Genomic DNA, 26,818 nt, shown 5'->3' with positions numbered 1-26,818 from the left:
GTTAGCTGGTTGTAGCATGCAAGTTACAGCTACACTGAGCATGCAACAAATCATGGATAATAAAATAGAAGACAATCAACGAGACCCCTATTCACTATTGTTGTTGCCTATCACCAATTTAGAGAATCCCCAAAGTGCAATGATGTGTGTCAAACATTCAAAATCATTAGTTAAAGTTCTGATGTAGAAGTTGTATTACAAAAAAAAAAAAAATTGATACTATAGTTTATCCCTTAAAATCTGTGCCCAAATGGCATATCACTTATATAGAAGGCAATAGACCAGAAGTTTCCAAAACATCCTTCCACTAAATGGATGCAACTTAACTCATATTCCAAGGAGAGCAGTATACACCAATAACTAACTAGAGACTGAAAGTGAATAGTTTAGGTAATCAAACCCTTTCTATTTTGATTGGACTCAAAAAGTACACTCAAATTAGATCAATGGAACTGCCCACAGATCTCATAATAGGTGGGGCAGCGGAATATGCAAAAAATCTCCTCTCTAAATTTAAGGACTTCTTTCAAACCAAAAAAATAAGAAACCATGCAGAAATCAAATCCATTATCCAATAAATATGGACCATGTTGAAATGCAGAGGACTATTCACCATGTAGGACATGAGAGAAGCTTCAATCAGGTAGGGTAGGGCATCAATCAAATAAGAAAAAATCATGTTTGTATCAAAACACATTAAAGTAAAATTGCTACCAAAAACTTGTGAAATAAAATCTAGTTAATTGGGCATGCCAAAGGAAATTAACCATGCTAGGAATCATATCAAAATTTAAACATTACAATATAACAATACGAAAAAAAATTAAATAGAATCGTGAAGGCAATGATCATAGCTACAACATTGCACACATTTCCTATGAATTGGATGGTTTGAGTACAACCATTTCCTATAGGTACAAAGCCCTGGTGAGTGTGCTAACAGTTCCCCCGCAACAAGAGTAATGTAACTGAACTATACTCATTGCTGAATTCTAAGGAATCAAGTAGCTTATACCTCTATCAATCTTCCCATGCTAAATGGATCGATATCTCCCTTTTCCTAGGCTTAGTTGTAGGCTTACGATGATTCATATAGTCGTTGGTTGCCTACCTATTGATTGGAGGAGCCATTGGACATGTCAAGTAGCATGGGAAATTGATGAGGAGTTAGTTGGACGATGAGGAGTCTTACCCAAATAAGAGCCAACCAATACGAGATATGAGATCTTTACTAGAACACAAAGAGCTACACGAACTATCACAACAAGAAAAATGCAGATACAACATGGCTTATATATATGTTTATTATACTTCATGTTTACAAGATGATAGATAGAGCCAGAGCTAAAGCCAATGCTAGAGCTTGAACCAAAGCTAGAGCACAATCTTGAGCCCAAGTTGGACACAAAGTTAGAGCCATGTTCCAAAGAAGAGAACAGAAGGAATATTGATCCAAGTTGGTCCTCCAAAAACAAAGTCAGAGCTAGAGCTGAACCATAAGCATTAGCTAAAGATAGAGCACAAGCTCCAGTTAGAGCCAGAGTACCATCTACAGCCAAAATCAGTTCTCAAGATCTAGCTTAAGCCAACAGCCAATGTTAGAGCCATGCTCCGAAGAAGCAAACAAAAGGCACATTGATCTACGTTCATCATCCTAACTTTTGAAGACCAAAAAACCTCTTGGTGGGGATGTTTGTTCAAAAATGGATTGGAACAGCAATGGTTATAAGACTCAGTAGTTAAGTGTAATTTGGAAATTAATGAGGTTAGGAAAAGCATCAAGAATAATGCAAGTTTTAGAGACTTATGAGACAAAATAAAAACAAAATAAATAAAATAGAAAAATTAAAATAGTAGAATAAGAGAGAGAGAGAGAGGAGTGGATGTGTTTGAAATAATACTGAGAGGGGGGGTTGAATCAGTATTAGCAAATCAATAACTTCTTCATATCCATACTCAGTTTCATATACGCTACATCAGTTAAGGGAACCCGCATGTACATGCAATTGTGTTTAATGCAACTAGCGTATATCAAGTACACTTATGATTCAGTTAGTCCATTATATTTTGATCTGTAATCAATGAATCATAACTTCATTAACCATATAAACAGTAACCAGGTGCAGTAAAAACATAACATACCATCACACATAAGAAACACACATGAAAACGATGATATAAGGTGGAAACCCAATGCGGAACAAAAACCACCTACTATTGTCTTCCTTTAATATAAGAAAAACATGTTTACAATCTTGTACTGGTGCAGACTCATAGTAGTACATAGGCACCCACCTACAAAAGGCACCCATTTGTAGGGAGCTACAACCCCTTGGTTCTTGTACTAGCCGATATGTTTACTAGTACATAGGCGTTGGCCTACTGAAGGCTCCAACCTTCACTCATTTTCCAGCTGCTATTGGAAGGGAGCTCCAACCCCCTGGCTCTTGTACTAGCCGATATGTTTACCAGTACGTAGGCGCCAGCCTACAGAAGGCTAAGACCTTCTCTCTTCCTCTAGGGACCACGTTTCATAAATTTTCAGACTGGATCCATCAATAACATCAAGGCACAAAATCAATCACCACTACAATATAACCATCAACCACATCTACATCATCAATCTCTGAATCACCCAACAACTAAATCAATAAAACCCTGTCATCAAACACAGTCACTAGAACATAGACCAAAACCTAGAACTCTGCAACAACCATCAGAACCATCTACAAATTATGATATCATATTTCATTATGTATATGCTACTCCGATGAACCCAAATAGCATGTATACGCGCTTTTACCAAAGCCAACCTGCGTACAGATCTGCAAATAATAACTTATAACTTTGTAGCTATTCTAAACATTAGATATACCTAGATCATAACATTTACAGAGTAAACATGCGTCAATAACTCAGACCTAGTCTATCCATGATCAAACCACATAATGATAAGACATTCCAAGCCTTAAGATCCCGATCCATTGTTGATCATCATCCACATCGGTGCATCCTTGGTTCAGATCAACTAAAGCATCACAAACCCATTAGCAACATATTGGATCTCACACTTCATTAGATATTCAATCCTTGCACATCTTGCACACCTTGGCCTAATGATCTTCGCCTCCTTATATAGGTTTATGCCTCTCTCAATACCATGGTCCAAAACCACATAGAACCAATACCTTGGACCCAATACCTGGGGTCAATACCTCGGATCAAATACCATGGGTCAATACCAAAATACCATGGACCAAATACCACAGACCAAAACTTAGTTTTCCAACATGTATGCACCTTTCCTTCTATGAAAGTGTATGTGTACGTTATATGCTCCTTTTAGTCTGTTAACCCACATGTATACGCTTTTTTGTCAAGGTGAACCTGTGTATACCTCTCTCTAATCATTAATTCTTTGCTCTTGACCTGCTGCACTATGATCTATCATCTGAGTGAGTTTCCATCAAGGACAACACTTGTATCATAGTTGTATCATAATGCCAACAATCTCCTCCTTTGGACATGATGGCAACAACCACACCAAGTCACTCTCCCACTTTGACATCAAGAGAAAATGGTAGACCAAGATATTCTCTCCCTCGATATACATTCTGTTGTCCATACTCCCCTTGAGTACATGCTAAAATCTCTGATTGAACTCTCCTTTTGTACATGCCAAGATGTACCAATCCGTCCATCCTCCCCGTGAGCACATGTAGAGTCTGCACAAATGTTTTTCAAAAGAATAACATGACCCTATAACTCAACTAAGTGAGTATGACTTTCCTATCACCAAAGACTCATACATCCATAATCTCCCAACCAAGTGGGGAAACACCATTTTTTACTCATCCACCCAACCAAGTGGGGATATACCAAATGCTTATACATGACTCAAAAACAAGAAACATTACATCATCCATCCCATGCATAGTGGGGTTACAAATCATGATTTTTATAACAAAGACCAGCAATCTAATTAAGACCATGATAGTCATCAAAAACTATCGTACACCATATATGATCTGTACCATAAGCATCTATCATTAGCATCCAGACCTATAACCTACAATACCATTCCTTTGACCAACCAACAATAAGTAGTAAGATGTATCATTTAACCACATAAGCATCATCACCAAAAACTTCTAACCATAATGACAACAAGGCATTATTTGAAGTATATGGTTCCCCTTGAACTTGTGCCATGCCATCATCAAACAGTGACTGAACAATATCAGACTTCTGTACCACTACTTTTCTTCAAAACATCTTATACGTGACTGTGCAGCGTCTAACTCGCATATACATGCAACTTCTCCTTATGAAACCTGCGTATGAGATTTAGAACACTAAAGTTTCACACTTTTAGCTTCCTTTGAGTTTGTCATGTCTATATACTATGTTATGCCACATCTTTCTGACTGTACTTCCTTCTTCTTCCATATTTTCAACTGTGATGATGTTTCCTCCTTTTGGTATGGTGCCCATATCTTGTTCCTGCATTTCTTTGCTATATGTCCAAACTTGTTACATGCATAACATCTTACATGTTTCATATTCCTTCTATAGTAGTCAATGGCTTTGTGACCAAACGTATTGCAAGAAAAACAATATTCCTTAAAGTACCTGGAATGTGATGATCTTTCTGTGTGACAGCCTTGCACCATTCTACTTTTACATCTTGCTGCAACATGTCCAAGATTATGACATACATAACACTCAACATTATTCATCTAAGAAAATGACCGACTATCAGTTCCATAGTTTGGAGTAAAAGATTTTCTTTGATGGATTTCTTTCCTTCGTTGTTGATTTGGTTGACCTCTTATCTCCTTGTTGAGCATTTCAGGTTTTTCATTAGAGTTCCTTACCTCACCAGGAGAGCTATATTGACCTTCAATAGATTCATGAGAAAGAAGACCAGTTTTGATAGCAAGTGGCCTTTGACTACTAAGAATATCATCCAAAATCTTAGTACTGTCTTGAAATCGTAATAGTTTATCTTTTTCTTCTAATTACGCCGTAAGGCGTTCCCTCTGAGAAAGACATCCCTAAAATGTGACGTGTACGATCTTGAGCCATTGATTTTGTGTGTTAGATGATTGGAGTGTTTTTTGCCATTCGTTTAATCTATTTTTTCATAGAAAAATAATTTTTTTCCCATGGTAATGGGCCATGAAAGGCCAGGCCTACCCTGCTGGCGATGAGACTCTTCGGCTAGAGATGAGACTCTTTCCAGAGACTCTTCATGTCTTTCTTCCCTGCATGCTTAGCATTTTGCAGATAATGATAAGGTGTATGTACTCTGTTTTTATGACATTTTCGATAGCTCCCGGGCCAATTTCGTAAGTTAACTCCCTCTCTGCGTTCGATCGCTCTCGGCCCAATTTCGTAAGTTAACTCCCTCTCTGCGTTCTGTGTGTGAGAGTGTCAATATGGGCGAGGGAGCAGCGATTGGAATCGATCTGGGGACGACGTACTCGTGTGTGGGAGTGTGGCAGCACGTCAGGGTGGAAATCATCACCAATGATCAGTGGAATCGAACCACTCCCTCCTATGTCGCTTTTACTGATACAGAGCGTCTCATCGGAGATGCTGCGAAGAACCAGGTCGCCATGAACCCTATCAACACTGTTTTCGGTTAGTAATCTCTGTCACTCTTTTGAGGGAGTTTATTCCACTGCTTATTTCTGTATATGTGATTCAGTTGTTGTATATTAATTCCCTTTTCATTCTTGAATATGAACCAGGATGGACATAATTCAGCTTATAGTTTTTTGAAGTTGATTGATATGAAGGCTTGAATTTGCATCTGTAAGATTCTTCTGTTTATGTAGAATTTGCATTTGTGTTCAATCTAAATCAGTTCTCTATGTTATGGCAGATGCAAAGCGGTTGGTTGGTAGGAGGTTCTCTGATCCCTCCGTTGTGAGCGATGCGAAATTATGGCCTTTCAAGGTCATTTCAGGGGATGGCGATAAGCCCAGCATCGTTGTAACATACAAAGGGAGGAGAAGTATTTTGCAGCCGAAGAGATCTCTTCCATGGTTTTAACAAAGATGAAGGAGATTGCAGAAGCTTACCTCGGGACCACTGTTAAGAATGCTGTGGTCACTGTTCCTGCACACTTCAATGATTCTCAAAGGCAGGCAACCAATGACGCAGGGGCAATCTCTGATTTGAATGTTATGAGAATCATCAATGAGCCCACTGCTGCTGCTGCTATTGCCTCAATGTCAATTCATCAAGAGAGTTGGACTCATTTGTTACATGGAAAACTTCCCTGAATGGGACTGTGCGTAAACCAGGGTTTGGCTCACATTTGAGATCCGTTGGGAACCTCAAGAACTCTAGGCTAACGGCCGCCCAAATCAACACATATGCTTTGATCTCTGCAGCTGCAGAGAAGGTAAAGAAACTTTAATCTGAGCAGAATTCATGTTTTCAATCTGTACTTTAATTTGAGCATAATTCATGTTGTCAATCTGTTTTTTCTTTTGGCGAAATTGTGTATCCTGATTGAAACTACAAATCAAGAAAATCAAGAAGACGTCGAATCAAGAAGATTTAAATTGAGTATTTGTTAACAAGAAACTAATTAAATAATCACCTAAATTGGGGAAAACTGATTTAGCTAACCCTTCACTTCTTTTCAGAAGTTTTTTTTCGTTTTTTCAAATCTGATTTAGGTTCTGATATATTATTTTTTCCTAGGCTTGGCGGAAGGCTTTGAGAGGGGCTACGAAATGCTTGATGGGGAGGCACGTAGTGCAACCAGCTCGCCTGCGCAAGGAGCTTCTGTGAGGAGAAGAGAGGATCTTTATTTTTCATAGCTCAATAAGGGGTTTTGTTTGAATGTGTTCGGTTTGGCTGACTCTGCTACCGACCGCAAGCAACACACAAAGCCTGCATTGCCTTTTAGTTAGCGTTTCTGGTTCTCTCCTCTGTATATATAAATATACTTTCTTCACAGGAGTTCAGAGTTCGAATCCAATAAGGCTCTGCAAGGAAAGCCGCTTTCCATGTTTTGCTATGAAACTTTTTTTGTAAGGTTTTATAACGTTCATCACTGCGTCTTTGTTGCTCCTTCATTATGGTGATACTTTGTAACTTGCCAAGTGAAACGTGTCAATGAAGAGATCTAACACTCATTATGTCAAGAATGCATATTTATTTCCTGGGCATACTCTTCTGACTGCTCACTGCCAAGTTTCTTTATCTATTTTTTAAAACATTTTCAGTGGCAAACTGATATGGAAATAATGTGCTTATATTGAAGTTTACTGGTTAGACAGGGCATAGCTAAGATAATGACTTGATGTTTTGTTTGAGACAGGGCATAGTTAATGCAATGACTTAACTTCAAACTTGAATATTGCTGCAATGTCAACAAACCATAAACGTTTTACCACTGTTAATCATTGTCAGTGTCAATTATACTGGGTTTAGATTTCTAAATCTAGAAGTTGAATGTGTTCAATTTCTTAATAAAACCTTTAATGATTTCCTAATGTCAATATAAATTAATAGATCTGTGATTAAAATACTTTCCAATCTCAATATTGGTTGATAAATCTATACCAAGTTTTGGTAAACCCTCAAAAGTGGTCTTCAATTGATTTTTTTTAAATTTCCTTCACCTCTGGCTCTTATATTAAGAATACAGAGTCCTCCTCCTTTAATTTATGGCAGTTTTAGTCACTTTTTAAAAAGCAAACCCTTTTCGAAGAAAGAGGTTATTAGTAAAAGATTTCACTCAGGCATAAATATATATTGATATTGTTATTTTTTGTTTGGCACATCTTATGTATTAATAGATCTCTCCACAATTTTAGCATACTGTATTTTGAACTTTATCAATTTTACATCGTTCACTTTCCAAAATGTATCAATTACTTATTTTTATCAGGTTGTTCCATATGGTTGATTGGTTTATCAGGTTGTTCCATATGGTTGATTGGTTTGTAATTTTGTTTATTTATTTGAAAAATATTCCTGTTTTATATAATTAATATATTTTATTTAATTTATCTAAAATATTATAAAAATTAAATTTTCATATTATTATTATTTGAATTTGTATGATGAATTTTAGATTAAGATGTTTGGTGTTGGTTAAATAATTTAATTGTATATTTTGAGAGTCAAAAAGTTGAAGCTAAAAGAAGTTAAAGGCCAATTTTTTTTATGTATGTAATAATTCCGAATTAGTGAGATATTTTCATTTGTCTCATGGTTTTCTTATCATTACGCCGTAAGGCGTTCCCTCTGAGAAAGACATCCCTAAAATGTGACGTGTGCGATCCTGAGCCATTGATTTTGTGTGTTAGATGATTGGAGTGTTTTCTGCCGTTCGTTTAATCTGTTTTTTCATAGAAAAATAATTTTTTTCCCATGGTAATGGGCCATGAAAGGCCAGGCCTGCCGTGCTGGCGATGAGACTCTTCTGCTGGCCATGAAACTCATCGCAGAGACTGCCTGCTGGCGATGAGACTCTTCGGCTAGCGATGAGACTCTTCGCAGAGACTCTTCATGTCTTTCTTCCCTGCATGCGTAGCCTTGTGCAGATAATGATAAGGTGTATGTACTCTGTTTTTATGACATTTTCGATAGCTCCCGGCCCAATTTCGTAAGTTAACTCCCTCTCTGCGTTCGATCGCTCTCGGCCCAATTTCGTAAGTTAACTCCCTCTCTGCGTTCTGTGTGTGAGAGTGTCAATATGGGCGAGGGAGCAGCAATTGGAATCGATCTGGGGACGACGTACTCGTGTGTGGGAGTGTGGCAGCACGTCAGGGTGGAAATCATCACCAATGATCAGTGGAATCGAACCACTCCCTCCTATGTCGCTTTTACTGATACAGAGCATCTCATCGGAGATGCTGCGAAGAACCAGGTCGCCGTGAACCCTATCAACACTGTTTTCGGTTAGTAATCGCTGTCACTCTTTTGAGGGAGTTTATTCCACTGCTTATTTTTGTATATGTGATTCAGTTGTTGTATATTAATTCCCCTTTCATTCTCGAATATGAACCAGGATGGACATAATTCAGCTTATAGTTTTTTGAAGGTGATTGATATGAAGGCTTGAATTTGCATCTGTAAGATTCTTATGTTTATGTAGAATTTGCATTTGTGTTCAATCTAAATCAGTTCTCTATGTTATGGCAGATGCAAAGCGGTTGGTTGGTAGGAGGTTCTCTGATCCCTCCATTGTGAGCGATGCGAAATTATGGCCTTTCAAGGTCATTTCAGGGGATGGCGATAAGCCCAGCATCGTTGTAACATACAAAGGGGAGGAGAAGCATTTTGCAGCCGAAGAGATCTCTTCCATGGTTTTAACTAAGATGAAGGAGATTGCAGAAGCTTACCTCGGGACCACTGTTAAGAATGTTGTGGTCACTGTTCCTGCACACTTCAATGATTCTCAAAGGCAGGCAACCAATGACGCAGCGGCAATCTCTGATTTGAATGTTATGAGAATCATCAATGAGCCCACTGCTGTTGTTGCTATTGCCTATGAGACATGATCGCAAGGTTGAACTCGATGATCATGACGAGGTGGAGGAGACCTGCTAATACTTCGTCCCCATATAGGTTTGAAACATCAATGTCTTAGACAACGACGACCATAACTTGAACTACACCTGTATTGCGGACTGAGACCCCGATGGCGACCACTTCCTAACCCTCCATTCTCGTACAAAATGACCAGGCTCACCATATTCATAAATTTTCAAATCATTATCTATTCTTTCCCTATCAGCATGGTAAGAACTTGAGCTTACACTGGCTTTGATTTATTTGTGATGATAGCAAATGATAAGAAGGATTGTGTATGTATTAGAACAGAGCGATTATCATTAATTACTGCATTATTATGCTTTAAAGGTTCAAGATTACTTTGATTAGTTATGTGATTTTCCTTCTTTTGGGGTTGATGCTCAATTGAGCATATATCTGATGCTCTCTGTTACTAATTCAGCCTATCCTTGACTGGTATTTGTAGGTTTGATAAATGGGTGTTTAATGCAGGGTTGTAGGATTTTCTAGGATTCTAGCTGTCGTATTTTAAGGGTTTTGTTTTTGCAGTGCTAATTTCTTAAGGTTTTTTTAGAGACCTACTTTCTTAATAGGATACAGTTTGGATCCCCCGCAAAGTTAAGAGGGATGGCTAATGTGAACTTTTATCAATCAGCAGTATCAATGATTAATAGTGAGGGTGCGTAGTTATTCTTCTTGAAATCAGTATCAATGATTAATAGTGAGGGTGGTAGTTATTCTTCTTGAAATCAATATAGTTTCATCTTGTGAATATTAAATAAACTAGTAATTTCCCCCAAAAACTGCAAAGAGATTAATAATGAGGGTAATAGTTATTTTTCTTGAAATCAGTATAGTTTCATCTTGTGAATATTAAATAAATTAGTAATTTCCCCCAAAAAAATGCAAAGAGACTCCGATATAATTGTTAAATTGTGGTAATTTCAATCACACATGTGCATTTGATCCAACAGTTTTAAATTTCAAACATCCTAATATTATCAGCCTTTGAAGTGGAGAATACAACACCAATTAATTTTAATTTTAATAGAATAATTTTTATACAGGAAAAAAAAAACAAGATCATACGGAATAGGTGTGTTGGTCTCCAAAACAACATGATCTATTATATTTGAATTTAAGTCAGACCACATATGGCATCATCTTGCACACCATTGCTGTGAATTATTTCCCATTCTCTCCAGTTCTCAATTCAAATTGAAGTTTAAATGTGTTGTTCACGCAATTTGTTTTGATGTTTAGGCTCCAATTTCAAACAAATGTCAAACAATTATGCCTTTTACTCAACATGGGTTATATTAGTTGCAATCTCATGGATAGAGAAATATTCAACGTTGGTCTGATAAAAAGAGAAATCCATAAAGTCCTTGGATACGATGGTATAATCCATAAAATGTATTGGATATTTGTAACTCTGCCAGCCATGGATTAAATCTGTTCGTCCAATTGCCAAGCTTGCTGCTGAGTTATCAGTGATTGATGCTAAATTTCCTACCTTATGTCTAAATGCAGGAAGAGGGAATCCGACATGGCTAGTGGGAAGCTTCAAGATTTGTAATCGTAGGACAAGTTTGAGAAACATACCGTTACCCCTCCTGAACTTGATTAACAATTCCGGAGGGAGACTAGATTTGGGCCTTGGCGATAATCTTGTATTGAAGTATTATACAAAGAGATTGGTCTAAAATAGTCTAGTTTAAAGCTCCCTCATTATTTGCGATGGGCATTCAGGAAGGTAGAAATTCCATTATTCTGCCAAAGTTCGTAGATTCTTCTTTTGCTCCAAGAAGATTAACATTATTTAAAAGCCACATATTATGAGGAAGATAGAGTTGGGAACCCATTCAGTCCCAGGAGGCTTATTCTTTTCTTGGGGAAACAACATCCTGTATTTCTTCTTCAGTAACCGGCATCGTCAGTAGAGGTTGAAGTAGATTTCCTTGCAGATTTGAGTTACTACTGTGTTGTCTGGTATTCTATTACAGAAATTTTATTATAAACCCTTCTATTCTGAGTGGTTTTAAGGAAACGGGCACAACTTCTTCCACCATCTTTAAGCCATTGAATTATTGACTTCTGTCTACAGAATACCTCCTTTTTCTTATCTTTTTGAATTTGAACCCTATCAAACTCATGAACTTTTTAATAACGCAAGGCTTTATACCTTCCAGTATTTGAACGAGGGTGATTAATGTGGTTAAGCACTGTATCAACCACTAAGTCAGGCATGTCTAACTTCTTTTTTTCTTTTATAGATTCTCATGAGTCTCATTCAAGGTTTTTGATAATATTCCCTCATTTAAAAGTTCATGACTCGGTAATCTTTCCTCTATTCATTTGAAGACTAGCCATGAGAGACAAGATGGGTAGGTGAAAGTGGCTTGCTACTACAGTTTCCACCAAGTTTTAATTTTCTTACATAGTGGTTTGCCCAAAGGTGGGCTGGTGATGCTGTCATGGCTGTTAAGTTGGGCTGGTGTGGCCCCGCAAGGGGCCACTGATCTGCTGATGCTGTCATGGCTGTTAAGTTGGGTTGGTTGGTCACATGATCAGATAGAGTCTATGGAAGCACCTACCTTATGAATGTTGGTTAATGCTTGACAATTGAAGTATAAAGGAAGCATTTGTCGTTTTCAAGCCACAATATCAATTCCTTTTCTTTTACAACACTAACCATCTCTATCTCCAGTTCATGTTTCTTTTGAATATGTTTACAAAAACCTAGTTGTTCCGCTTTTTTCTTTACATTTTGAAGCTTCTTAGAAAGGATTCACATTTTTGTTCATGTAATGTGAGTGTCTTCATTTCACTAATACTGGATTTTATTTTCTATGTCTGGGTTGCCAAACTACAGCTGTTCAAATGAAAATGGTATGTTTTTAGGCCTCTTCGTTTGAGAGGTCTAGATTCCAGATAGATAGGCAAGTGATCTGAAAGAATTACTTTGAAACTTCACATTTTTGTTCATGTAATGTGAGTGTCTTCATTTCACTAATATTGGATTTTATTTTCTATGTCTAGGTTTCCAAACTGCAGATGTTCAAATGAAAATGGTATGTTTTTAGGCCTCTTCGTTTGAGAGGTCTAGACTCGAGATAGATAGGCAAGTGATCTGAAAGAATTACTTTGAAACTAAAGGATTCACAAGGCTTTTCTAATCTTACAGAAAATGGTCCGTCCATATTAAGCCATAAGGATGAAAACCAAGTGAGATAATAATCAGCTGATGCAAGTGGCTATTGTTGAAAAATATTTCTAACTCTCGTTTTACTTTGACATTATTTTATAATCAAGAAAATGTGGGAAAGAAGGCTATATTACAAGCCCATTAGATGAAGTTGGGGTAGATTTTATGGTTTGAAACTAACTCAACTGAAATTTTCTACATTGTTTTTATCAATATGAAAGCCTGAGAAGATAGGTGCAGGTGAAGCAATGGAGTTTTGAAATCGGTAGATTTTATAGTCTAACACTAACAACCAAAATTTTCTACATTGCTTTTATCAATATGAGATTCTAAGAAGATAGGTGCAGGTGAAGCAATGGAGTTTTGAAATGGGTAGATTTTATAATCTAAAACTAACTCAAGAAAAATTTTGTACATTGTTTTTATGAATATGAGAGCTTGAGACTATAGGTGCAGGTGAAGTAATGGAGTTTTGAAATGGAAATCACAACAATAAAATCCTAAAATGAAACAACAAATGGATTTGGTACAAATTTGTTTTTGCTTGTTCCATTATTGTTGTATCTATGAATGGGTTTTTCTGCTTCTTGGCTTCGATCATGACCATTTGGGGTGGCCTTCTGCACTGATTTCCATCTGCTTTCATCATCATGAGCTAGAGAGTCTATGATGTGTTTTGTCTTATAAGTCAGTTCTATACAATGTTCAGATTTCAAAAGATTTCATTCATGGCGTTTCTTCTCCTGTAATTTCAATCAGGGTGGTCTCTGAATATTGCGTTTCCTTGTGCAGTAAATTCACTCTACATCATGGGGGAAGCTTACACACAGCTGGAGCTTAACATCATCTCAGCTCAAGATCTGAAGGAGATGCATCTTGTTGGCATGATGTAGACCTACTGTGTTGTATGGATCAATTTCGAGAAAAAACTGACGACGCAATTGACAGAACAGGGGGCACAAACCCTACTTGGAACGACAAGGCCATATTCAGAGTGGAAGAGAGTTTGCTCCGCTGTGAAACCTCTGCTGTGATGATGGAGATATACTGCATGGGTTGCCTCATGGATACCCTGCTAGGCACTGTGAGGGTCTTGCTTTCCACTCTCCTCAAGGGCTATGGGAGCACAGATTTCAGTGGGATGAGTTTCTTGGCACTGCAGGTCCGTCGTCCTTCTGGTCACCCACAAGGCATTCTCAACCTTGGCACCATGATTCTTGATGGAGTAGATCTTCACAGAATGAACAGATTCATCCCTGCAACTGGGGGGCTGTGGGTTTCAGAGATTTGATGGGGAATCCTGTCAAACCCAGGCCTTCATTTGTGAGAAAATTACTGTCCATTAAACCTAATAATGTTGTTGATGCCCAAGAATAACAATCCCGGTGTCAAGACTTCAACAGTAGTGCATGCAAGGAACAGGGCAAAGATCAAGAAAAGCAGAAAGATGGTGGTGAGATGGTTGAGAAGGAGAAGAAGAAACTTGTTGGCTGCTATCAGATTCTCATGGCCCCAAAATTGAAAAGGAATAAAGTTGGATTGAAGAATGGGGTTGCAAAAATTCATCTCAGTCCATCTGACAGTAACATCTGTGCCAAGGAAGATCAAGATCCTGTTGTGGCTTACAACAAAGCAGTAGTAATTTATGCATAGTGTTATCATCAATAATATTATTGTGCAAGAATACGTTTGTTTTATGCTATTATATTCTTTGTGCAAGTGCCTTCAATTCCTAGTTGATTCGTGAAGTGCTTATTATGGCATACATAAAAATTTTGAAATTCACGAGCCACTATGGATGAAAGATTGGTTTATGTAAAAGTTTGAATAGATATATGAATCTGAAAAGGGCAAGTTCAGTGCCTTCAATCTGCTAGTTCGTTATATATTCTTAGCCTATGTGGATGAACATTGGTTTGTGTAAAAGTTTGAATAGATATGAGTCTGAATTTTGCAATGGGCATGTTCAGTGCCTTCAGTCTGCTACTTTGATAGCTACTCTTAGCCACTGTGGATCACACATTGGTTTATTTAAAAATTTGAATAGATATATAAGTCTCAAATGGGCAAGTTCAGTGCCTTCAGTCTACTACTTTGATATATACTCTTAGCCACTGTGAATGAAATATTGGTTTGTGTAGAAATTTGAGTAGATATATGAGTGAATTGGGCAATTTCAGTGCCTTCAGTCTTTTTGATATATACTACTCTTAGCCACTGTGGATGAAATATTGGTTTATGTAAACATTTGAATAGATATATCATATATGAGTCTGAAATGGGCAAATTCAGTGCCTTCAGTCTGCTGCTTTGATATTTATAGAGTATATATATTTGTTTACAGGATGATCACTGCATTTTTAACTTATGTCCATTAATCAAATCAATCTTTCAAAGACACAGTAGGCTTTCCTAATCTTGCAGAAAATGGTCCGGCCATATTAAGCCATAAGGATGAAAACCAAGCGAGATAATAATCATCTGATGCAAGTGACTATTGTTGAAAAATATTTCTAACTCTCGTTTTACTTTGACATTATTTTATAATCAAGAAAATGCAGGAAAGAAGGCTATATTACAAGCCCATTAGATGAAGTTGGGGTAGATTTTATGGTTTGAAACTAACTCAACCAAAATTTTCTACATTGTTTTTATCAATATGAAAGCCTGAGAAGATAGGTGCAAGTGAAGCAATGGAGTTTTGAAATCAATGAAGGAGATATTGCATTTTCTAGGAAAAATGCCATCATCCACAACCGATTAACCAATTCTTTCTTCCTATGTAGCATCCTTGCTTTGACATAAGTTGGACAGAGATGAGGACTTACACCGACATTCCATATTCAACAACTCTACTTAGACATTGACATAACTCATATAGACATCTCTATGATTGGGACTCAGCAACAGACAAACTCTGTTGTCAAGTCACCTTCTTATGAAATGGCGAGAGTCTTCTTAAAAATTTCAATATTTCTACAGTTGAGGATTGTAGCAAAGCTCAGGGATCAAACTTAACTCCATGCTTATGAGGCATCCGCGTTCTCACAGTTACTTGCAGCTCATTCTCAGTTTTAATGGGAAGGTGATATATGGTGTATTATTGTTGTTGTGGCAGGGGATGGATTTTAATTGTTGGTTGGACCAAAAGAAATTGATGCAAATCAATATTAACTAGTTATTGATAATTTTGCCCACTGAGTTCCCTCAGGTCGAGTATAATGCTTTCCCTGCTTATCAAAGAATATTGCTTATCAAAGAGTATTGATTCCTTTTCAATACGAGTAGCATGTGAGTGTTAGTTTTATAAAGAAGATTCTTTTTATTATTAATAAAAGTATAGATAGTTAGTTTCATTTTAAAGGGTTATAAATATGAGTTATAAATACAAGACTTAAAAGGTTGTAAATATTTCAAGGGTTGTAAATATGAGTTATTAATTGTTTTTACTCAAAACATGATAAATAGCAATTTAGCAATTTCTTTTTAGTTGAGTGATTCAAATTCATGTTTCTTTAGGTTGACGGTAAACCCACTAAAGTGGAAAAAATTGTGATTCCAATAATTAGAGGGATTGTCATCATGGGGTGATAAGAAATTTAATATTCCAAGAAGAGGAGGTAGTAGTAGATTCTAAATAAATTAGCAATGCAATAACATAAATGTTTGAAACAAATTTAAAGAGATCCACCTTGTTGAATAATGCACACACTACATGGATAATGGATTTCCGCACTTTATGCCTTACGGCGTTTTCTTTGCAACATCTGGTGCAAATGCTAGTTTACCTTTCAAGATATTTACCTTAACCTGATGTTGTTCTTCATTTTCCAGATATTTCTTCTTCAAGACTTCTTCAGAATTTCTTCCTTCTTCAACTTGTGGCCTTATTTTTAGAATCTCATTTTCTTGTCCTTCATTCTGCTCTTGCAGCATTTGATGTACTTTGAAGGCACATTCCGGCTGAGCTTTTAAGCTGATAACTTCTTCTTTGAGGGCACTCTCCCTTTTGTTAAATAGATCTTGTTGATCTATGATTTTATCTAATGCTTCATTTGCTTGTTCATCTTCAATCTAAGGTGATTCAAAATCTGAGTACTTGCTTCCACCTAATGGCAGGGTGTCACTGTTCCTTTGAGTTGTCTTCTTCTTCTGACGCACTTTCTTTCCCATTGTTCTACGGATCTCCTTCAAGCAATCAAGCTTCTACCAAAGGACCTGCTCTGATACAAATTCTTGGAAATAATACTGAGAGGGGGGGTGAATTAGTATTAGCAAATCAATAACTTTTTCATCTCCATACATAGATTCATATACACTACTTCAGTTAAGGGAACTTGTGTGTACATGCAACTGTGTTTAATGCAACTATCGTATATTCAGTAAACTTATGATTCAGTTAATGCATTATATGTTGATGTTTAATCAGTGCATCAAAACTTTATTAACCATATAAACAGTAACTAGGTGTAGTAAAAACAAAATAGATCATCACACATAAGGAACACACAAGAACACCATGATATAAGGTGGAAACCCAATGTGCGACAAAAACCACCTACTTCCGTCTTCCTTTAATATAAGAAAAACCTGTTTACAATGTTCTACTGGTGCAGACTCATACTAGTATGCATGCACCCCCCTGAAGAAGGCTACAACCTTCTCTCATTCTCGAGTTACTACTGGAAGGGAGCTAAAACCCCTTGGTTCTTATACTAGCTAGTATGTTTACTAGTATGTAGGCGCCGACCTATTGAAGGCTCCAACCTTCACTTGTTTTCCAGCTGCTACTGGAAGGGAGCTCCAACCCCCTGGCTCTTGTATTGGCCAATATGTTTACCAGTGTGTAGGCACCAGCCTACAGAAGGCTATGACCTTCTCTCTTCCTCCAGGGACCACATTTCATAAATTTTCAGGTTGGATCCATTAATAACATCAAGGCACAAAATCAATCACCACTATAATACGACCATCAACCACATCTACATCATCAATCTCGGAATCACCCAACAGCTGAATTACTGAAACCCTGTCATCAAACATAGTGACCAGAACATAGAGGAAAACCCAGAACTCTGCAACAACCATCAGAACCATCTCCAAATTCAAATATCATATTTCATTATGTATACGGTACTCCAATGAACCCATCCACTGTGTATACACGCTTTTACCAAAGAGAACCCGCGTACAGATCTGCAAATACTAACTTATAACTTTGTAGCTATTCTAAACATCAGATATACACAGATCATAACATTTACAGAGTAAACATGAGTCAATGATTCATATCTATTCTATCGATGATCAAACCACATAATGATAAAACATTCTAGGCCTTAATATCTCGATCCATCGTTCATCATCATCCACATCGGCGCATTCTTGGTTCAGATAAAGCAGAGCATCACAAACCCACTAGCAGCACATTGGATCTCACACTCCATCAGATATTCAATCCTTGCAAATCTTGCACACCTTGGCCTAATGATCCTCTCCTCCTTATATAGGTTTATGCCTCTCTCAATACCATGGTCCAAAACCATGTAGAACCAATACCTAGGGTCAATACCTTGGATCAAATACCATGGGTCACTACTAGAATACCATGGACCAAATACCACGGACCAAAAACTTAGTTTTCAAACATGTACGTGCCTTTCCTTCTATGAAAGTACGTGTGTACACTATACTCTCCTTTTGGTTTATTAACCCACGTGTATACGCTACTTTGTCAAGGTGAACCTGCACATACCTCTCTCTGATCATTAATTCTTTGCTCTTGACCTGCTACACTATGATCTATCATCTGAGTGAGTTGCCATCAAGGACAACACCTGTATCACAGTTGTATCATAATACCAACAGGATGCTGAAAGGTCAATCTCTTGCCCTTCCCACTATCCCCCACTAATCGTATATCTTCTTGTAGCTTGACTCTCAAAGGGTGTTTTAGTCAAAGGCGGGAGTATAACCAAAATTTACCGAAATAGATAGCAACTATCCAAATTTTGGTTTTCCTAGGTAAAATATTTGTGATTATCGTGTATTTGATTTTACTTCTATGTAATGTTCTATAAAAATGTGCATGTGAGTAACTGGAAGCTCTTCTTTACACTACATTTACTTTATTATTCTTCCCAGAATTTCATTCCTCCATTATCAATTGAGGAATGCCACTAACTATGAAATTATCTCCATCCATATCCTTACACATTTTAGAACAACAACTGTCATAAAATATATAATGCAGTAGCTAAGTTTCTAATTTTAAATATGAAGAACAACAAATCTTCTGATTATTGAAGCCATACACAACAATTGATTCTTTCCACAGCTGTACACAACAAGTGAAGATGATTCAAGCCATTTTCCTTCCTACAATATTCAGTTAGCAAGTAAATCATTCTTGGAAGCTTCATTCCATGCACTCATTTTACTTGAGAAGACATTTTTTTTTTATACATTCATATCAATGCTGAGGTTGTAAAAATAAAATGGTTGCATTTCTACCTTCATCATTGCAAGCAATCATACTTATTTATATTGCTTTGTTTCCAGTGAAGAAAATTGTAGGGTCGGGATTGACTTGAGGAGAGCTCGCCACAATCTTGTTGACTAATTACATAGTATACATGGTTATTCCCTCATAGGAGTCATGAGAATGGAAGTTAAATAAATACATTAGATATGAAAGATACTCCATCAAATAGTCCTCAACCAAGAATAAGAGGAATTTAATCAAGGAATATAAACATTAATTCAACCTCCCCAATACACACATGAAACCATTAAATGCAAGCTATAAATTATTCTTAAAAAATGTATAGAGATGGTGGAACATTGAGCAGCAATAATTATAGATTGATAGCAAAACCATTCTACTGGCCTAGTTGATATTATGTTGTTAGCTAGTTGTAGCATTCAAGTTACAGCTGCATTGGTTGATATTACATTGTTAGCTGGTTGTAGCATGCAAGTTATAGCTACATTAGGCATGCAACAGATCATGGATAACAAAATAGAAGACAGTCAATGGAACTCCGAAGAAACCATACTATCACAGCTCACAATGTTGTCTGAAATTAAAACATGTTATTTTACCTAAGCTACCTTTACATTCCCAAATTAGAAATCCAAATCAATGCAAGACTGAAAGCTATATGCAAAATAGTAATAGTTCTAGGCAATATGCAAAATAATAATAGTTACAAGTAATATATAGATATTGTTAACAGTAGTATATGAGTGATCAATATACAAGTAATCTGCATAAAACCCTTTCTTTCTTCTGTAACCTTCTCTGAGCCCCATATACAGAATTTAGACATGTGAACTAGCACATTTTATTAGCAAGCTCATGAAGAAGTTTACTTCGAACATTCAAAATCGTTAGTTAAAGTTTTGATGTAGAAGTTGCATTACAAAAAAAAGACTTTTGATAGTATAGTTTATCCCTTACAATCTGTGCCCAAATGGCATATCGCTTATACAGAAGGCAACAGACCAAAAGTTTCCAAAACATCCTTCCACTGAATGGATGCAACTTAACTCATATGCCAGGGAGAGGGGTATACAACAATAACTAAATGGAGACCAAAAGTGAACCGTTTAGGTAATCGAACCCTTTCTTTTTTGATTCGACTAAAAAATTACGCTCAAATTAGATCTCATTTGTTTAGAGGTGTACATTTCCTCTTAGCATTAGTTCTTGAATTAGTAGTTCAGGAAAACCATAATGAAAGAGAGAGACTACAGTAAACTCAAGAAATTTAAGGAATTCTTAAAGACCAAAAAATAAGAAGCCATGCAGAAAGAAAATCCATTATCCAATAAATATGGGCCATGTTGAAATGCAGAGGACTCTTCGCCATGTAGGACATGAGAGAAGCTTCAATCATGTAGGGTAGGGCATCAATCAAATAAGAAAAAGTCATGTTTGTATCAAAACATGTTAAAGTAAAACTGCTACCAAAAACTTGTGAAATAAAATCTAGTTAATTGGGCATGCCAGAGGACATTAACCATGCCAGGAATCATATCAAAATTTAAACATTACAATATAACAAGAAAAAAAATTAAACAGAACCGTGAAGCTAGTGATCATTTATCCTGGATGAAGCTACAAGGAAAAATCCTACTACTTAACATTTGTTGAAAAGTCTATTAATGATGATAAAAGGCAATTAGGTTCCAAGCTATGAAAGCTATATGTAAAAATAGATAAAAATGCCAATCTACACTTTCCCACCTGCAACAATGTAAGTTGAGCTGAAAGAGTAGTTGCTTCCATCTGCAGTGTTTGAACTCTTCGTTCTAACTCTGGTATATAACACATCTTTCTTTTTTTTATCGTACAACTAATTGTCGATTCGCCAAGATCCTGCATTGAAAATGATATCCAAGAATTTTAGATATAGTTCACTTGCTTTACATCAAGTAACCAAACATTTCAGAAGAGCACCTCAATGACTAGAATAGAATTTCCCATTGGGAAACAACAATGGACTGAAGAAAGAAATGTTCATCTACCATTAGCAGGTCATTGAATTGAGATCCTCTGATAGGTTTCAAGGTCAGTTTCATTCTATGCAATCAGTGGAGTTTACTTTACCACAAATGCAGAGAGGAAATAAATATCTATTTACTACTAGCAGGCATCACTGAACTGAAATCCATTGATGGGTTTCAAATTGAGTTTCATCATGCTATGCAATCAGTGCAGTTTAATTTCACACTGTCAGCTACAGGAATCTGTTGGACACAGATTGTCATTGATTTCAATATGGCAATATTCAAGAGGAGGAGACAGAGCATATCGGAGCCAAGAGGAGCAAAAGGAGCCAAGAGGAACAGACCAAGCCAGAGGAGCCATATCGAAGGAGTGTCAGAGCAAGAGGAGCCATCGGAGGAGCTACAGGAGCAAACAGAGTGGACCGAGAGGAGCAGATGGAGCAAGAGAGGAGCAATATATATGGAGAAAATGGAGAAAATGGACCGAGAGGAGAAGATGGAGCAAGAGGAGCCAACAGGAGCCATATATATATTACAAACAAATAGGGCCATCGGAGTCATGTGATTGAAGCCTTGGGAGTCATTTCCTTTTTTTACAGACTCCTTAAATCATTTTACAAGTGCTATATCGAATATCTCTGTTTACACAGAGAATTCAAAATATTTCCCCTTATGTGGGACAGTGGCAGAGTTGAAAGAATATTAATTTTGGTCCAGACCCATATCGGGTTTGGAAACCAAATATCGCATCAGAGGAGAGGCCTCGGAACCGCCGAAGTGTATGCTCCAAAATCTGGAGCCGAAGTATTATGAAGTGCAGCGGATAAGGATTTTGAGTCCGAAATCAATATCGCATCGGAGGAGTGGAGCCTTTCGCAATCACCGAAGTGGATGCTCCGACAGACCGGAGCCGAACCATTATAAAGGGGAGCATAAAGTAATATTGGGTCCGCAAAGGCCTTTGGGACTATTAAGTGTAAGCTCTGACTGTCCAGAGCCGAAATATTATAAAATAGAGCCTAAAGGAGCATCGGGTCCGCAGACCCATTACATTGCAAATCTGCCGATAGGCTGGACCCGAAATCTCTTTAGAAGAGAGCTTAAAGGAGTGTCGGGTCTGCAGACCCTTTGTATTACAAAGTCGCCGAGGTGAACTCGCTGAATTGACGGAGCCGAAATTTGAATAGGCTGTATCATAAAAGGGTGTCGGGTATGTCGCATCGGAGGAGGTTGTTCTATTGTTTAGAATGAACACCGATGTTCATCGGACCCGAAACAATATTAAGGGGAGTCTAAAGCCATATCGGGTCTGCACCTCGTCGGAGGTCTGGGCTTAAGATTTATTGTGATCGCGGAAATTCGGACCCGCCGATAACTATAAAGGCGGGCGGATAAGATTTGAAATCCGCGAATGTTCATTTGAGCGGATTTACATGGGTTCCTGTGTAGTAATGTATATGTGACCGAAATCTTTAAAAAGGGGTTTTATAAAGTTTCCCATATATTATATGTGGCTATGGGTTTAAGCCTTAAGACATATATTGAAATGCTTGTGTTGATTGTATGTGTGGACGCGGTTGGGCGGTGGCTTCCGATAGACATAAAAGCGGCAATAAAAGGGTGGCTCTGATTCTATAAGTGTGGCGGGTTGATTAAAACGCTCGGGTGGTGGCTTCCGATGGGTGATTAAACGCCTCTGATAAAGCCTGTAAGGTATTAACCACAAGTCAAGGGCCGAGTTTTATTTAAGAAAGGGGAGTTTGGGATTTTCTACTCAGATTATGGAACACTTGTATAGACAGAAGAAGCAAAGGAATGGAAGCCGAAGTGTCAAGCGATCAAGTGAGGAGGAAGCCAAACAGCCAGCATGTAAGAGGAAACGAATGGACAGGGGATGGAGCATACAAAAGCTGCAAAAACAGAGAATTGAAGGAGTTGTTGGTGGATGGCATAACTTGAGCATGAGATAGTGGAAGCAGCAGAAGAAAAGGGCGCAGCAAAAGCAGTGGAAGCTGAAAAGAGCGCAGCAGCACACTAGTGTATACCAAAGAGGTTGGAGCCTCAGAATTGAAAAGGATTGAAGTCCTTGGGAGTTGGTGCTCCTAAGTCCAAGATTGGTGTCTTGGAAAAATAGAGTTGGTGCTCAGGAGGTTGGAGCCTCACCAAAGTCCAAGTTGGAGCTTGGCAACCAATTGTGACATTCTATTTATTGTATTTATTTTACTGCACAGTTATATTAATAAAAGCATTTATTCCTGCTGTTCATTTTGTGTTCTGAACATATATGGTTTAACTAGTAAAACAATAGTCAGAAAAAGAAACACTGATTCACCCCCCTCTTAGTATTTCCAACAATTGGTATCAGAGTAGGCTTCTTCATTCTAGCCTAACAGCTTGAAGAAGGATCAGCAACCATGATGAGAAATCATGAAGCATCAAGAAAACCTCCTCTGTTCGATGGCACTAACTTTGGTTTTTGAAAGAAAAGAATGACTTACTATTTAATGTCCCTTAGACCTGAAGTCTGGCATTTTTGTCAAACTGAATACCAAGTGACTTCCACTCTTCCAACAAACCAAGACGAGAGGAAAGCCTACATTGCAAATGCAAAGGCCATGAACTCCATCACTAGTGGAATCACTGATTCTGAGTTTACAAAAATCATGCACTGTAACTCTGCCAAAGAAATGTGGGAGAAGCTAGTTAGCTTGTACGATGGAGACTCAAAAGTCAAAAAGGCAAAGCTTCAAACTCACAGAAGACAATTTGAAAGTTTGAAGATGGAAGAGGAAGAAGATATTGCAGCATACCTCCTCCGAGTAGCTGAAGTGGTAAATTCCCTGAAAGGATTGGACGAAAAGGTTGAAGAAAGTACTATTGTACAAAAGGTATTAAGGTCCCTTCCAGACAGATTTGACTCCAAAATAAGTGCTATAGAAGAATCAAAGGATCTTGACACCGTCAAAATGGATGAACTCCATGGAATTCTCACTGCCTATGAAATGAGGAAAGGTGGACCTACCTCCAAGGATGCAACATTCAAGGCCTCAAAGTCAAAGAAAGGGAAAGAAAGGAATGACTGTAGTGATGAGTCAGATGTGGAATCCGAATTCGCTCAATATGTACGAAAGCTGAAGAGAGGATCTAAGCTTAAAGGCAAGTATCATCTTATCTGTTTTAAATGTGGTAAAATAGGTCATTATGCAGCAAAATGTCCTAATAAACATGACAGTGATGGTGAAAGAAATTCTGAAAGAATGACATACAAAAATAAAGGGTTCAATAAGAAAAACCTTCTCTCCAAGCAAGATGAGTCTGATGAGGATGAGTTTATGGTCATCAAAAAGAAATCAGATGAGGAAAGTGATCATGATGAAAGCCAAGAAGCATTATTCATGGCACTCACAGATGATGATGACTCGGGGCAAGAAGGAAATGTGGATGAGCTGTTAATAAGTGCCATTGAAGAGAACGAGAAACTACGGAACAAAATTATCTCTCTCAAAGTGGAAAACGAGGAAATAAGAAGGAGAGAAGATCTCTTGGAAACAAAGCTTAAGGAAAAAGAAGAGACTTGTGAAGAACGTGAGGCCGAAGTAGTATCTCTGAGAAAGGAGTTGGAGCAAATTAAAAAGGGCTGTAAAAGCTCTCAAATACTTGATACTATTCTGAAAAATCAAAAACCTCAACATGATAAATCTGGAATAGGTTTCAAGGGAGAATCCTCAAGCACTAAGAATAGTGCGAAAAGCTATGCCGATGCACTTTCCTGCAACCCAAAAGAAGAAAAAGTATCTTATCAAAAGTGCATCCCAGATTCCAAGAATCAAGAAAGAGTTATTCCAAAGAAGAATGTGGAGTCGAATCATGGACACTACAGCAAATACAAACCTGTACTCCACCAAGGTCCCATCAAAAATCCAAGGGACGAGGGAGGAGTAATTCTCAGAAAGGAAGGCGAATTAAACCGTGGTTGCTTCAAAACCATATTTCTTGGACACTGTTTTCACTGTAAAAACTTTGGTCACCAAGCTAGACACTGGATGGCTTGCAGAAGTGAAAAGACGATGCAAAAGAACTGAGTAATCAACTCTTATGCTCCCAAAAGACATGGACAAATCAAAACCTTCAATTCATTCGATCCCTTGACTAAATTTGATCTGATTTGCTCTTTTTGCTACAATAATGGACACTATGAACAAAACTTCCCACTAAAAGGAAGAAAGACGAGTAGCAAGATCTCTGCAATGGACAAATGCGGCCTGGCTCTATTTGCGCAAAATAATGGAAACCAGTGGTTTGTGGATAGTGGATGCTCCAGACACATGACAGGGGATAGAAGGAAATTTATCTCACTGAGCAAAAAGGAATGGAATGTGTCCTTTGGAAGCGGAACTGGCAAAATTGCAGGAAGAGGAACAGTTACTCTGATCAATGGAAAAGGAAAATCTCAAGATGCTCTGCTGGTTGACGGACTCAAACACAACCTTCTGAGTGTCAACCAAATTTGTGATCAAGGACATAAGGTTGTTTTCAGCACCAAAGACTGTGAAATAAGGAACTCTGCCTCAGGGAAACTTGTGGCAAAATGAGTGAGAACACCAGACAATATTTACGTTTTGAACAAAATTCAGGAAAACAAATGCTACTTGAGTCAGGCAGATGAGAGTTGGTTGTGGTACAAGAGACTTGGACATACCAGCTTCGAAAATCTGGTCAATATCAGCAAAATCAAAGCTGTACAAGACATCCCAAGGTTGTCCAAACCAAAGCAAGCAGTGTGTGGTCCATGTCAACATGGAAAACAGACCAAAACCAGCCACAAGACAAATGAGGACTGTACATCAAAGCCATTGGAGATCATCCATGCTGATGTGTGTGGGCCAACTAGAAATCAAGCACTCCAAGGAGAAAGGTACTTTGTGTTATTTGTTGATGATTATACTAGAATGATGTGGATATATTTCATAAAGTATAGATCTGAAACATTTGAGTGTTTTAAGAATCTAAAAGCCCTTATAGAAAACGAAAAAGATTCAAAAATTAAGTGTCTCAGAACAGACAAAGGAGGAGAATTCACATCAAAGGAGTTCAGTGAGTTCTGCAATATTCATGGAATTAAAAGGGAATTCTCGGCTCATAGAACACCTCAGCAAAATGGGGTAGTTGAAAGACGAAACCGAACTGTCCAAGAAATGGCAAGAACCGTGATGTTAGCAGCAGACCTACAACCTAAATTCTGGAGGGAAGCAGTAGGGACAGCTGTCTATACATTGAATCGGACTCAATTAAGACCAAATTGTGACAAAACTCCTTATGAGCTATGGAAAAGAAGACCTGCTTCGGTGAAGTACTTCAAAATATTTGGAAGCAAGTGCTTCATAAAATTAAATGATGGTTCACCTGGAAAATTTGATTCTCGGGTTGATGAGGGGATATTTCTTGGATACTCTCCATGGAGCAAGGCTTACAAGTGCTACAATTGTCGACTGAATAAAATAGTGGAAAGCATCGATGTTAAGGTTGATGAAGATCTTCCAGAAAAGGAAA

The 26,818-nt window shown here is 37.7% G+C and overlaps 1 long non-coding RNA gene and 1 pseudogene across 1 annotated transcript; both read left to right on the top strand.

Annotated features, from left to right (window-relative positions):
* Positions 1-5,441: 5,441 nt before the first annotated feature.
* Positions 5,442-6,060, top strand: LOC149159911 (heat shock cognate 70 kDa protein pseudogene; annotated as a pseudogene).
* A 216-nt stretch (positions 6,061-6,276) lies between these two features.
* LOC149159910 (uncharacterized) lies at positions 6,277-6,976 on the top strand. The gene is made up of 2 exons (XR_016261169.1): positions 6,277-6,415; positions 6,721-6,976. It is a non-coding gene; the product is annotated as an uncharacterized LOC149159910 (long non-coding RNA).
* The last annotated feature ends 19,842 nt before the right edge of the window (positions 6,977-26,818 follow it).

The sequence above is a fragment of the Pinus tabuliformis genome, chromosome 5_2 (genome assembly GCF_031772625.1).
Source record: "Pinus tabuliformis cultivar Carrire ecotype Pingquan chromosome 5_2, CPIR1, whole genome shotgun sequence".
Classification (NCBI taxonomy): Eukaryota; Viridiplantae; Streptophyta; class Pinopsida; order Pinales; family Pinaceae; genus Pinus; species Pinus tabuliformis.
This window is presented reverse-complemented; position numbering and strand designations above follow the sequence as displayed.